Consider the following 13,304-nt stretch of genomic DNA (forward strand, 5'->3'; position numbering starts at 1 on the left):
TGCAATTCCGTTGATAGGAAATGTCCACAATATGGAAATCTATGCATATGGGATTGATCGCACTAGGTAGTTGCTACCTAGGGCTGAGGGTCAGGGAGAGGGTTTGAGACAGAATGAGGAGTGACTAATGTCTACAGGGTTTTTCTCTGGTCGGGGGTGATAAGACGTTCTACAATGGATTGCGAATTAAAATTGAATGTGCACCACCACAGGTATACTAAAAGCCACTCAATTCATGACTTTTAATGGGGGAATCTTCTGTGGCGCACTCTCATGGAGACCACGGCAGACATAGTGAGAGAGAAAAAGGTGAGTAAATATCTGAAACGGAGGCAGAAAGAGAGAGAATGAGAAGCCCTGTGAATGGAAGGGAGAGCGAAAAGGGAAAATGGTCCTATTTACAAATGACAGATGTGAAACCGGGGTTCACATCAACAGTGTCACTGCCAGGAAGGAGGGTCATGCTAGCCATGTCACCGGTAGTGTGGCCCGCAGGGACGCCGACCTGCTGGAGCGTCGTGCCAGCATGGGCTCTGGCAGCCACGTGGGCCAGCAGGAGGGTCCCGCTGCACAGCTGTGGGGTGAGGATAGACTGGGTGGTGATATCGCCCATTACAGGGGCCTCTTCTGCTGGCAAGAGTGTGACAGTAGCAAGTAGATGGACAAGCCTGCGTGTGAGGACGGAATGCAGGAGGGGCTCTTGTGCGGCTGGGTGTGGGGCCCTCACGGGAACCGTGGAGAAATGGCCAGGTAACTGCGTCATGTGGGCTAGTAGATTGGCCAGGGCTTCGAACTGAAGGACAATAACGGGGAGTAGCTGTCAGGCCCTGGGAGTGTCTGAGTGTAAGTGGAGATGGGTTTGGGGTCACTGAGGGATGCGTGGGAGCCATCCCTGTATAGGTACAGGTCATAGGGAGATAGTCTCGTGAGGCCTGTGAGTGTCTAGGGTTGTCCTGGGTGCCTGGGGCTGACTGTGGCAGAAATGTGGGGAAGGCTGGAGAGAAGCTGGGAGACCCAGGAGAGTCCCTGAAGGCAGGGGGTGAAGAGGTGAAAGAAATGGGGGAGGGTTGCAGTAAGGTCCGTGAGTTTGTAGGTGATTCCTGGGTGCGGGAAGCTGACTCCAGGTGAAATCTGGAGATGGTCGGAGTGTAGCTGAGAGAGACAGAAGAGTCCTTGAGGGCTGGGGGTGAGAACATGAGGGAGACTGGGGAGTGAGTCAGTGAAATTCGTGAGTTCGGTGGTGTATCGTGGGTGCCTGGAACTGACTCCAGCTGGAATCTAGCGAAGTTTTGAGAGTAGCTGAAAGAGACACAGGAGTCCCTGTGGGCTGAGGGCAAAGACCTGAGAGAGACCAGGGAGGACCTCAGTGAAGTCTGTGAGTCTGTAGGTGATTCCGGAGTGTGGGAGGCTGAGTGCCGCTGAAATCTGGGCGTGGTGGGAGAGTAGCTGGGACAGACAGGAGAGTCCCAGGGGGCTGGGGGTGAAGACATGACAGAGACTGGGGAGTAACTCAGCGAAACTGCTGAGTTTGGTGGTGATACCTGGGTGCCTGGAACTGACTCCCGCTGAAATCTGGGCATGGTTGGAGAGTAGCTGGGACACACAGGAGAGTCCCTGAGGGCTGGGGGTGAAGACATGAGAGAGACCGGGGAGTACCTCAGTGAAACTGGTGAGTTTGGTGGTGACTCCGGGGTGCCTGGGACTGACTCCAGCTGAAATGTGTGCGTGGTTGGAGAGTAGCTGGGACAGACAGGAGAGTCCCTGAGGGCTGGTGAAGACATGAGAGAGACTGGAGAGTAAGTGAGTGAAATTGGTGAGTTTGGTGGTGCTTCCTGGGTGCCTGGAACTGACTCCCGCTGAAGTGTGGGCGTGGTTGGAGAGTAGCTGGGACACACAGGAGAGTCCCTGAGGGTTGGAGATAAAGACGTGCTAGAGAGTGAGGAGTAACTGAGTGAAATTGGGGAGTTTGGTGGTGATTCCGGGGTGCCTGGAGCTGACTGCAGCTGAAATGTGGGCGTGGTTGGAGAGTAGCTGGGACAGACGGGAGAGTCCCTGAGGGATGGTGAAGACATGAGAGAGACTGGGGAGTAACGCAGTGAAATTGGTGAGTTTGGTGGTGATTTCTGGGTGCCTGCAACGGACTCCCGCTGAAGTGTGGGCGTGTTTGGAGAGTAGCTGGGACAGACAGGCCAGTCCCTGAGGGTTGGAGATAAAGACGTGCTAGAGACTGGGGAGTAACTCAGTGAAAGTGGTGGGCTTGGTGGTGATCCCCGGGTTCCTGGAACTGACCCGCGCTGAAATGTGGGCGTGGTTGGAGAGTAGCTGGGACAGACTGGAGGGTCCGTAAGGGCTGGGGGTGAAGACGTGAGAGAGACTGGCGAGGATCTCACTGAGGTCTGTGAGTTTGTAGGTGTTTCTGGGGTGTGGGGTAGAGACTCCCGCTGAAATCTGGGCGTAGTTGGAGAGTAGCTGGGACAGACAGGAGAGTCATGGCTGGCTGGGGGTGAGCTGCTGGATGATGGCAGTAAGAACATATGGTATATTATTGATGAATGAGGTGACTGTGAAGAATCTCCAGAGGAGGACACGGGAGAACACAATGACATGAGTGACTGTCCTGCTTGGTTAGGAAAGGGAAACGTAAAGTTGTGGAATTCTGTTGATGATGGATGTGAGAGTGGTGAAGCCCTGCGGGGTGATGTAGAGTACTTCCACATCCCTGGTGAGGAGCTGCCCCTTGGGTCTGAGTTTCTGGGAGGGGAGAGGGAGAAGCTGGGTGAGGCAGGCATGAATCTTGAGGAGTCAGGGCTGGGGGACCGCTCATATTCTCCCGAGACGTGGGAGTCTCTGGGGGACTCCTGGGTGCATGGGGCTGACTCCCGCAGGAACCTGGGGATGGCTGGAGAGTAACTGGGAGCCACAGGAGAGTCCCTGAGGCCTGGGGGTGAAGAGATGAAAGACACAGGGGTGGAGCACCGTGAGGCTCGTGAGTTTGTAGGTGATTCCCGGGTGTGGGGGGCTGAATCCAGCTGAAATCTGGGGTTGTTTGGAGAGTAGCTGGGAGACACAGGAGATCCCCCGAGAGCTGGGGGTGAGCTGCTGGGTGATGGCAGTAAGAACATGTGGTATATTATTGATGAACGTGGGGACTCTGAGGAATCCTCAGAGGAGGACACGGGAGAGCCCAATGGCTTCATTGATTGCCCATCACGGTGAGGACAGGGAAATGGGAGCTTGTGGGATTCTGGTGATGACAGAGGTGAGTGTGGTGAAGCCCTAGGGGATGGTGAATGGTAGCTCCGGATCCCTGGTGAGGAGCTTCCCCTGAAGCCTGAGTTTCTGAGAGGGGAGAGGGAGAAGCTGGGTGAGGCTCGCATGGACCTTGGGGAGTCCGTGCTGGGGGACCGTTCATAAGAAGAGCCGGACAAGACCCTACTGTTCTTAGGTGCAGACATGATTAGGAAACCTGCAGCTCCCAGGGGCCCCTACTAATTTTCTAACTCGCAGAAGGAAGGAGTGTGTGTGCGTGTGTGTGTGTGTGTGCGGTGTGAGGTATGTGCCCCTTAAGAAAATGGAAATCAACCAACCAATGAGACAGACAGACAGACAGACAGACAGACAGACAGAGATTCACTTGCCCAAGTGTTCTGTCCTGTCCTCTGAATCCGCTTCCAAGTCGCAAGACGCTGTGAGCTCCAAGTCAACGCAGAGTCCGCCAACCGCTCCGGCCGCTGATCCGCTCCGCGAAGATCTGAGTACAGGCCAGCCAGGGTGGGTTTAAATAGCCTCGGGCGCAGCCTAGCAGCGGAAAGGGCGGAGCTTCACTCCTCCTTTCCATCAGTCACCCCCAACTTTCCCAGGCTACACCTCGTAGGAAACTGTTCTCCTGCTTTGATTTCATGCGCCACCTTTGGGACAATCTAAGAACTTACAAGTTTTCTTGGCCAGATATATTAGGAATTGTATGCACTGAAACACTGAAAACCAACTAGTGGTTCTGTGGTTCCCACGTTGTGGTTTTGACACCAGCAGCATCCTTGCCACAATCAAACCCCGGAGATCCACAGATCTGCGGTGTAACAATACCTCCCCCTGATCCGGATGCATGGCAGTTTAAGAAGTCTTTCCGTGTAAGGGAAAAGACTTTGTAGAAAAGGTGGAGATATGCGTTGTAGAAACATTCTTTTGCTCTGGAACCACGTAGAGACTTGGGAGCCAGTTGGGTGGAGCATTCGTTGGATGAGGGTGCTCGGGTTAGGAATATCAAGGTGTGGCTCCAGATAATCCAATCATCTAATTAAGATTCCAGTTATGCTCATCTGTTTTAAAATTCCGTTTGGGTAAATTCTTTTAGTCAGACTGAGAATGGCAAAGCCTCAACCCCAATTTCCAGGGAGGGTTGAGAGCCTCAGGTGGAGTTGATCACCAATAGCCTATGGTTTAACCCGTCATGCCTATAGAATGAGGTCTCCATAAAAACCCAAAAGGACTGGGTTCAGAGAGCTTGTGGATAACACTTCCTGGAAGGTAGTGCACCCCTCCCCACACGCCGGGCCCCGCATTTATTTCTGAACTTTTGGCAAAGTCCGCTAAAATACAACGGCAAATGTAAGTGTTTCCCTGCGTGCTGTGAGCTCTTCCAGCCAATGAATGCAACTAAATCTGGGAGTGGTGGCAACCTGATTTATAGCCAGTTGCTGAGAAGCACAGGTAAAACAACGTGGGGCTTCCCATTGTTATTAGTGTGGGAGGCCTGTCTGGCGGGACTCGGCCCTTTGGAATCTAAAGCTATGTCCCGGTAGATAGCGTCACCATTGAATTAGAAGACACACATATGTTGAGAATAATCTTTCTGGTCATTTGCTGCATGTCTTATTTACAATATGTAATCAAATTCTTTATCCTGGCCTTATGGCACCTGGGTTGAGAACCATGATTTGAACCAAACATTGGTCTGTCACGTTCTGAGTTTGAAACTTTATTCTGCCTTTAGCGTTTTGCTATTGCTTTTTCGTTTTCTTTTGTTTCGTTTCGTTTCTAAGTTCTGGGGTATATGTGCAGGATGTGCAGATTTGTTACTAAGGTAAACGTGTGCCATGGTGGTTCGCTGCACCTGTCAACCCATCACCTAGGTATTAAGCCCAGCATGCAGTAGCTGTTTTTCTTAACGCTCTGCCTCCCGAAAGGCCCCAGTGAGTGTTGTTCCCCTTCCTGTGTCCATGTGATCTCATTTTTCAGCTCTCATTATAAGTGAGAATGTGGCGTTTGGTTTTCTTTCCCTGGATTAGTTTGCTGAGCATAATGACCACACATCACCACTGTTTCTGTTTTTTAGTATAAAGAGTAGTATTTTATTGAATAAGATTTGCTCACAGAAAAATAAGCTTAAGTCTACAATGAATGCCAGACTCTACAGCAGAAAGCAATTTTCTCACTTTTCCACACACAATGGTTCCTACTAAGTGAAAAATCTTCATTCACAAATGTACTACTCTGTCTCAAAACATCTCACATAATCATGCACTGTACTAAAGCCATTAGATCAGTTCTTCAGTCAGGTTAAAGAAGTATCCCTCTAATAACTGACTTTTATAATGCTATCAATATCCACTCCCAATCAGTCTGCCATTGTTAATGGTGTACAGCATTACTGAATACAATGGAATTGATGACGCCCATATCCACGGACACACCGTGACTTACGGTGGTTTGATTTATGATTTTTCAACGTTATGATGGGATTATTGGAATATTAGATGCGTTTCTGAGTTACAGTGGGTTTATGAGTATGCGACCCTATACTCCAGAAACAGCTGTATAAGGAAAAACAGGTGTACCTAATAAAAATATGCTTAGTGACTTGGGATAAACCAATAGATGTTCACAACTGATGGAGAGCCGTGAAAGAGAGATAGCGGTAAATAGTTACAATAACACAATTTTCCTGCACCTGTCGAGGATTTCTCCCAAAAAACGCAGAATGTGGGATGCACCTAAGGCATATGAAAGAGAGAGGGCAGAAGGAGTAAGAGAGAAACAGGAGGAAGGAAGGAAGGAAGGAAAGAAAGAAGGAAGGTAGGAAGGAAGGAAGGAAGGAAGGAAAGAAGGACGAAAGGAAGGAGAAAACACCCGGTGTTACTAAAACCCCCCAAAAAATGGTTTCCCCCTGTGGGTAAGCCTACAATGTGGATGAATCTTGAAAATATTGTGCTACGTGTTGTGTCAGTCATAACAGCTCACCTATTGTGCAATTCCGTTGATAGGAAATGTCCACAATATGGAAATCTATGCATATGGGATTGATCGCACTAGGTAGTTGCTACCTAGGGCTGAGGGTCAGGGAGAGGGTTTGAGACAGAATGAGGAGTGACTAATGTCTACAGGGTTTTTCTCTGGTCGGGGGTGATAAGACGTTCTACAATGGATTGCGAATTAAAATTGAATGTGCACCACCACAGGTATACTAAAAGCCACTCAATTCATGACTTTTAATGGGGGAATCTTCTGTGGCGCACTCTCATGGAGACCACGGCAGACATAGTGAGAGAGAAAAAGGTGAGTAAATATCTGAAACGGAGGCAGAAAGAGAGAGAATGAGAAGCCCTGTGAATGGAAGGGAGAGCGAAAAGGGAAAATGGTCCTATTTACAAATGACAGATGTGAAACCGGGGTTCACATCAACAGTGTCACTGCCAGGAAGGAGGGTCATGCTAGCCATGTCACCGGTAGTGTGGCCCGCAGGGACGCCGACCTGCTGGAGCGTCGTGCCAGCATGGGCTCTGGCAGCCACGTGGGCCAGCAGGAGGGTCCCGCTGCACAGCTGTGGGGTGAGGATAGACTGGGTGGTGATATCGCCCATTACAGGGGCCTCTTCTGCTGGCAAGAGTGTGACAGTAGCAAGTAGATGGACAAGCCTGCGTGTGAGGACGGAATGCAGGAGGGGCTCTTGTGCGGCTGGGTGTGGGGCCCTCACGGGAACCGTGGAGAAATGGCCAGGTAACTGCGTCATGTGGGCTAGTAGATTGGCCAGGGCTTCGAACTGAAGGACAATAACGGGGAGTAGCTGTCAGGCCCTGGGAGTGTCTGAGTGTAAGTGGAGATGGGTTTGGGGTCACTGAGGGATGCGTGGGAGCCATCCCTGTATAGGTACAGGTCATAGGGAGATAGTCTCGTGAGGCCTGTGAGTGTCTAGGGTTGTCCTGGGTGCCTGGGGCTGACTGTGGCAGAAATCTGGGGAAGGCTGGAGAGAAGCTGGGAGACCCAGGAGAGTCCCTGAAGGCAGGGGGTGAAGAGGTGAAAGAAATGGGGGAGGGTTGCAGTAAGGTCCGTGAGTTTGTAGGTGATTCCTGGGTGCGGGAAGCTGACTCCAGGTGAAATCTGGAGATGGTCGGAGTGTAGCTGAGAGAGACAGAAGAGTCCTTGAGGGCTGGGGGTGAGAACATGAGGGAGACTGGGGAGTAAGTCAGTGAAATTCGTGAGTTCGGTGGTGTATCGTGGGTGCCTGGAACTGACTCCAGCTGGAATCTAGCGAAGTTTTGAGAGTAGCTGAAAGAGACACAGGAGTCCCTGTGGGCTGAGGGCAAAGACCTGAGAGAGACCAGGGAGGACCTCAGTGAAGTCTGTGAGTCTGTAGGTGATTCCGGAGTGTGGGAGGCTGAGTGCCGCTGAAATCTGGGCGTGGTGGGAGAGTAGCTGGGACAGACAGGAGAGTCCCAGGGGGCTGGGGGTGAAGACATGACAGAGACTGGGGAGTAACTCAGCGAAACTGCTGAGTTTGGTGGTGATACCTGGGTGCCTGGAACTGACTCCCGCTGAAATCTGGGCATGGTTGGAGAGTAGCTGGGACACACAGGAGAGTCCCTGAGGGCTGGGGGTGAAGACATGAGAGAGACCGGGGAGTACCTCAGTGAAACTGGTGAGTTTGGTGGTGACTCCGGGGTGCCTGGGACTGACTCCAGCTGAAATGTGTGCGTGGTTGGAGAGTAGCTGGGACAGACAGGAGAGTCCCTGAGGGCTGGTGAAGACATGAGAGAGACTGGAGAGTAAGTGAGTGAAATTGGGGAGTTTGGTGGTGCTTCCTGGGTGCCTGGAACTGACTCCCGCTGAAGTGTGGGCGTGGTTGGAGAGTAGCTGGGACACACAGGAGAGTCCCTGAGGGTTGGAGATAAAGACGTGCTAGAGAGTGAGGAGTAACTGAGTGAAATTGGGGAGTTTGGTGGTGATTCCGGGGTGCCTGGAGCTGACTGCAGCTGAAATGTGGGCGTGGTTGGAGAGTAGCTGGGACAGACGGGAGAGTCCCTGAGGGATGGTGAAGACATGAGAGAGACTGGGGAGTAACGCAGTGAAATTGGTGAGTTTGGTGGTGATTTCTGGGTGCCTGCAACAGACTCCCGCTGAAGTGTGGGCGTGTTTGGAGAGTAGCTGGGACAGACAGGCCAGTCCCTGAGGGTTGGAGATAAAGACGTGCTAGAGACTGGGGAGTAACTCAGTGAAAGTGGTGGGCTTGGTGGTGATCCCCGGGTTCCTGGAACTGACCCGCGCTGAAATGTGGGCGTGGTTGGAGAGTAGCTGGGACAGACTGGAGGGTCCGTAAGGGCTGGGGGTGAAGACGTGAGAGAGACTGGCGAGGATCTCACTGAGGTCTGTGAGTTTGTAGGTGTTTCTGGGGTGTGGGGTAGAGACTCCCGCTGAAATCTGGGCGTAGTTGGAGAGTAGCTGGGACAGACAGGAGAGTCATGGGTGGCTGGGGGTGAGCTGCTGGATGATGGCAGTAAGAACATATGGTATATTATTGATGAATGAGGTGACTGTGAAGAATCTCCAGAGGAGGACACGGGAGAACACAATGACATGAGTGACTGTCCTGCTTGGTTAGGAAAGGGAAACGTAAAGTTGTGGAATTCTGTTGATGATGGATGTGAGAGTGGTGAAGCCCTGCGGGGTGATGTAGAGTACTTCCACATCCCTGGTGAGGAGCTGCCCCTTGGGTCTGAGTTTCTGGGAGGGGAGAGGGAGAAGCTGGGTGAGGCAGGCATGAATCTTGAGGAGTCAGGGCTGGGGGACCGCTCATATTCTCCCGAGACGTGGGAGTCTCTGGGGGACTCCTGGGTGCATGGGGCTGACTCCCGCAGGAACCTGGGGATGGCTGGAGAGTAACTGGGAGCCACAGGAGAGTCCCTGAGGCCTGGGGGTGAAGAGATGAAAGACACAGGGGTGGAGCACCGTGAGGCTCGTGAGTTTGTAGGTGATTCCCGGGTGTGGGGGGCTGACTCCAGCTGAAATCTGGGGTTGTTTGGAGAGTAGCTGGGAGACACAGGAGATCCCCCGAGAGCTGGGGGTGAGCTGCTGGGTGATGGCAGTAAGAACATGTGGTATATTATTGATGAACGTGGGGACTCTGAGGAATCCTCAGAGGAGGACACGGGAGAGCCCAATGGCTTCATTGATTGCCCATCACGGTGAGGACAGGGAAATGGGAGCTTGTGGGATTCTGGTGATGACAGAGGTGAGTGTGGTGAAGCCCTAGGGGATGGTGAATGGTAGCTCCGGATCCCTGGTGAGGAGCTTCCCCTGAAGCCTGAGTTTCTGAGAGGGGAGAGGGAGAAGCTGGGTGAGGCTCGCATGGACCTTGGGGAGTCCGTGCTGGGGGACCGTTCATAAGAAGAGCCGGACAAGACCCTACTGTTCTTAGGTGCAGACATGATTAGGAAACCTGCAGCTCCCAGGGGCCCCTACTAATTTTCTAACTCGCAGAAGGAAGGAGTGTGTGTGCGTGTGTGTGTGTGTGTGCGGTGTGAGGTATGTGCCCCTTAAGAAAATGGAAATCAACCAACCAATGAGACAGACAGACAGACAGACAGACAGAGATTCACTTGCCCAAGTGTTCTGTCCTGTCCTCTGAATCCGCTTCCAAGTCGCAAGACGCTGTGAGCTCCAAGTCAACGCAGAGTCCGCCAACCGCTCCGGCCGCTGATCCGCTCCGCGAAGATCTGAGTACAGGCCAGCCAGGGTGGGTTTAAATAGCCTCGGGCGCAGCCTAGCAGCGGAAAGGGCGGAGCTTCACTCCTCCTTTCCATCAGTCACCCCCAACTTTCCCAGGCTACACCTCGTAGGAAACTGTTCTCCTGCTTTGATTTCATGCGCCACCTTTGGGACAATCTAAGAACTTACAAGTTTTCTTGGCCAGATATATTAGGAATTGTATGCACTGAAACACTGAAAACCAACTAGTGGTTCTGTGGTTCCCACGTTGTGGTTTTGACACCAGCAGCATCCTTGCCACAATCAAACCCCGGAGATCCACAGATCTGCGGTGTAACAATACCTCCCCCTGATCCGGATGCATGGCAGTTTAAGAAGTCTTTCCGTGTAAGGGAAAAGACTTTGTAGAAAAGGTGGAGATATGCGTTGTAGAAACATTCTTTTGCTCTGGAACCACGTAGAGACTTGGGAGCCAGTTGGGTGGAGCATTCGTTGGATGAGGGTGCTCGGGTTAGGAATATCAAGGTGTGGCTCCAGATAATCCAATCATCTAATTAAGATTCCAGTTATGCTCATCTGTTTTAAAATTCCGTTTGGGTAAATTCTTTTAGTCAGACTGAGAATGGCAAAGCCTCAACCCCAATTTCCAGGGAGGGTTGAGAGCCTCAGGTGGAGTTGATCACCAATAGCCTATGGTTTAACCCGTCATGCCTATAGAATGAGGTCTCCATAAAAACCCAAAAGGACTGGGTTCAGAGAGCTTGTGGATAACACTTCCTGGAAGGTAGTGCACCCCTCCCCACACGCCGGGCCCCGCATTTATTTCTGAACTTTTGGCAAAGTCCGCTAAAATACAACGGCAAATGTAAGTGTTTCCCTGCGTGCTGTGAGCTCTTCCAGCCAATGAATGCAACTAAATCTGGGAGTGGTGGCAACCTGATTTATAGCCAGTTGCTGAGAAGCACAGGTAAAACAACGTGGGGCTTCCCATTGTTATTAGTGTGGGAGGCCTGTCTGGCGGGACTCGGCCCTTTGGAATCTAAAGCTATGTCCCGGTAGATAGCGTCACCATTGAATTAGAAGACACACATATGTTGAGAATAATCTTTCTGGTCATTTGCTGCATGTCTTATTTACAATATGTAATCAAATTCTTTATCCTGGCCTTATGGCACCTGGGTTGAGAACCATGATTTGAACCAAACATTGGTCTGTCACGTTCTGAGTTTGAAACTTTATTTTGCCTTTAGCGTTTTGCTATTGCTTTTTCGTTTTCTTTTGTTTCGTTTCGTTTCTAAGTTCTGGGGTATATGTGCAGGATGTGCAGATTTGTTACTAAGGTAAACGTGTGCCATGGTGGTTCGCTGCACCTGTCAACCCATCACCTAGGTATTAAGCCCAGCATGCAGTAGCTGTTTTTCTTAACGCTCTGCCTCCCGAAAGGCCCCAGTGAGTGTTGTTCCCCTTCCTGTGTCCATGTGATCTCATTTTTCAGCTCTCATTATAAGTGAGAATGTGGCGTTTGGTTTTCTTTCCCTGGATTAGTTTGCTGAGCATAATGACCACACATCACCACTGTTTCTGTTTTTTAGTATAAAGAGTAGTATTTTATTGAATAAGATTTGCTCACAGAAAAATAAGCTTAAGTCCACAATGAATGCCAGACTCTACAGCAGAAAGCAATTTTCTCACTTTTCCACACACAATGGTTCCTACTAAGTGAAAAAACTTCATTCACAAATGTACTACTCTGTCTCAAAACATCTCACATAATCATGCACTGTACTAAAGCCATTAGATCAGTTCTTCAGTCAGGTTAAAGAAGTATCCCTCTAATAACTGACTTTTATAATGCTATCAATATCCACTCCCAATCAGTCTGCCATTGTTAATGGTGTACAGCATTACCGAACACAATGGAATTGATGACGCCCATATCCACGGACACACCGTGACTTACGGTGGTTTGATTTATGATTTTTCAACGTTATGATGGGATTATTGGAATATTAGATGCGTTTCTGAGTTACAGTGGGTTTATGAGTATGCGACCCTATACTCCAGAAACAGCTGTATAAGGAAAAACAGGTGTACCTAATAAAAATATGCTTAGTGACTTGGGATAAACCAATAGATGTTCACAACTGATGGAGAGCCGTGAAAGAGAGATAGCGGTAAATAGTTACAATAACACAATTTTCCTGCACCTGTCGAGGATTTCTCCCAAAAAACGCAGAATGTGGGATGCACCTAAGGCATATGAAAGAGAGAGGGCAGAAGGAGTAAGATAGAAATAGGAGGAAGGAAGGAAGGAAGGAAAGAAAGAAGGAAGGTAGGAAGGAAGGAAGGAAGGAAGGAAGGAAGGAAAGAAGGACGAAAGGAAGGAGAAAACACCCGGTGTTACTAAACCCCCCCAAAAAATGGTTTCCCCCTGTGGGTAAGCCTACAATGTGGATGAATCTTGAAAATATTGTGCTACGTGTTGTGTCAGTCATAACAGCTCACCTATTGTGCAATTCCGTTGATAGGAAATGTCCACAATATGGAAATCTATGCATATGGGATTGATCGCACTAGGTAGTTGCTACCTAGGGCTGAGGGTCAGGGAGAGGGTTTGAGACAGAATGAGGAGTGACTAATGTCTACAGGGTTTTTCTCTGGTCGGGGGTGATAAGACGTTCTACAATGGATTGCGAATTAAAATTGAATGTGCACCACCACAGGTATACTAAAAGCCACTCAATTCATGACTTTTAATGGGGGAATCTTCTGTGGCGCACTCTCATGGAGACCACGGCAGACATAGTGAGAGAGAAAAAGGTGAGTAAATATCTGAAACGGAGGCAGAAAGAGAGAGAATGAGAAGCCCTGTGAATGGAAGGGAGAGCGAAAAGGGAAAATGGTCCTATTTACAAATGACAGATGTGAAACCGGGGTTCACATCAACAGTGTCACTGCCAGGAAGGAGGGTCATGCTAGCCATGTCACCGGTAGTGTGGCCCGCAGGGACGCCGACCTGCTGGAGCGTCGTGCCAGCATGGGCTCTGGCAGCCACGTGGGCCAGCAGGAGGGTCCCGCTGCACAGCTGTGGGGTGAGGATAGACTGGGTGGTGATATCGCCCATTACAGGGGCCTCTTCTGCTGGCAAGAGTGTGACAGTAGCAAGTAGATGGACAAGCCTGCGTGTGAGGACGGAATGCAGGAGGGGCTCTTGTGCGGCTGGGTGTGGGGCCCTCACGGGAACCGTGGAGAAATGGCCAGGTAACTGCGTCATGTGGGCTAGTAGATTGGCCAGGGCTTCGAACTGAAGGACAATAACGGGG

Source organism: Pan paniscus, chromosome 17, assembly GCF_029289425.2.
Source record: "Pan paniscus chromosome 17, NHGRI_mPanPan1-v2.0_pri, whole genome shotgun sequence".
In the NCBI taxonomy this organism is placed as follows: Eukaryota; Metazoa; Chordata; class Mammalia; order Primates; family Hominidae; genus Pan; species Pan paniscus.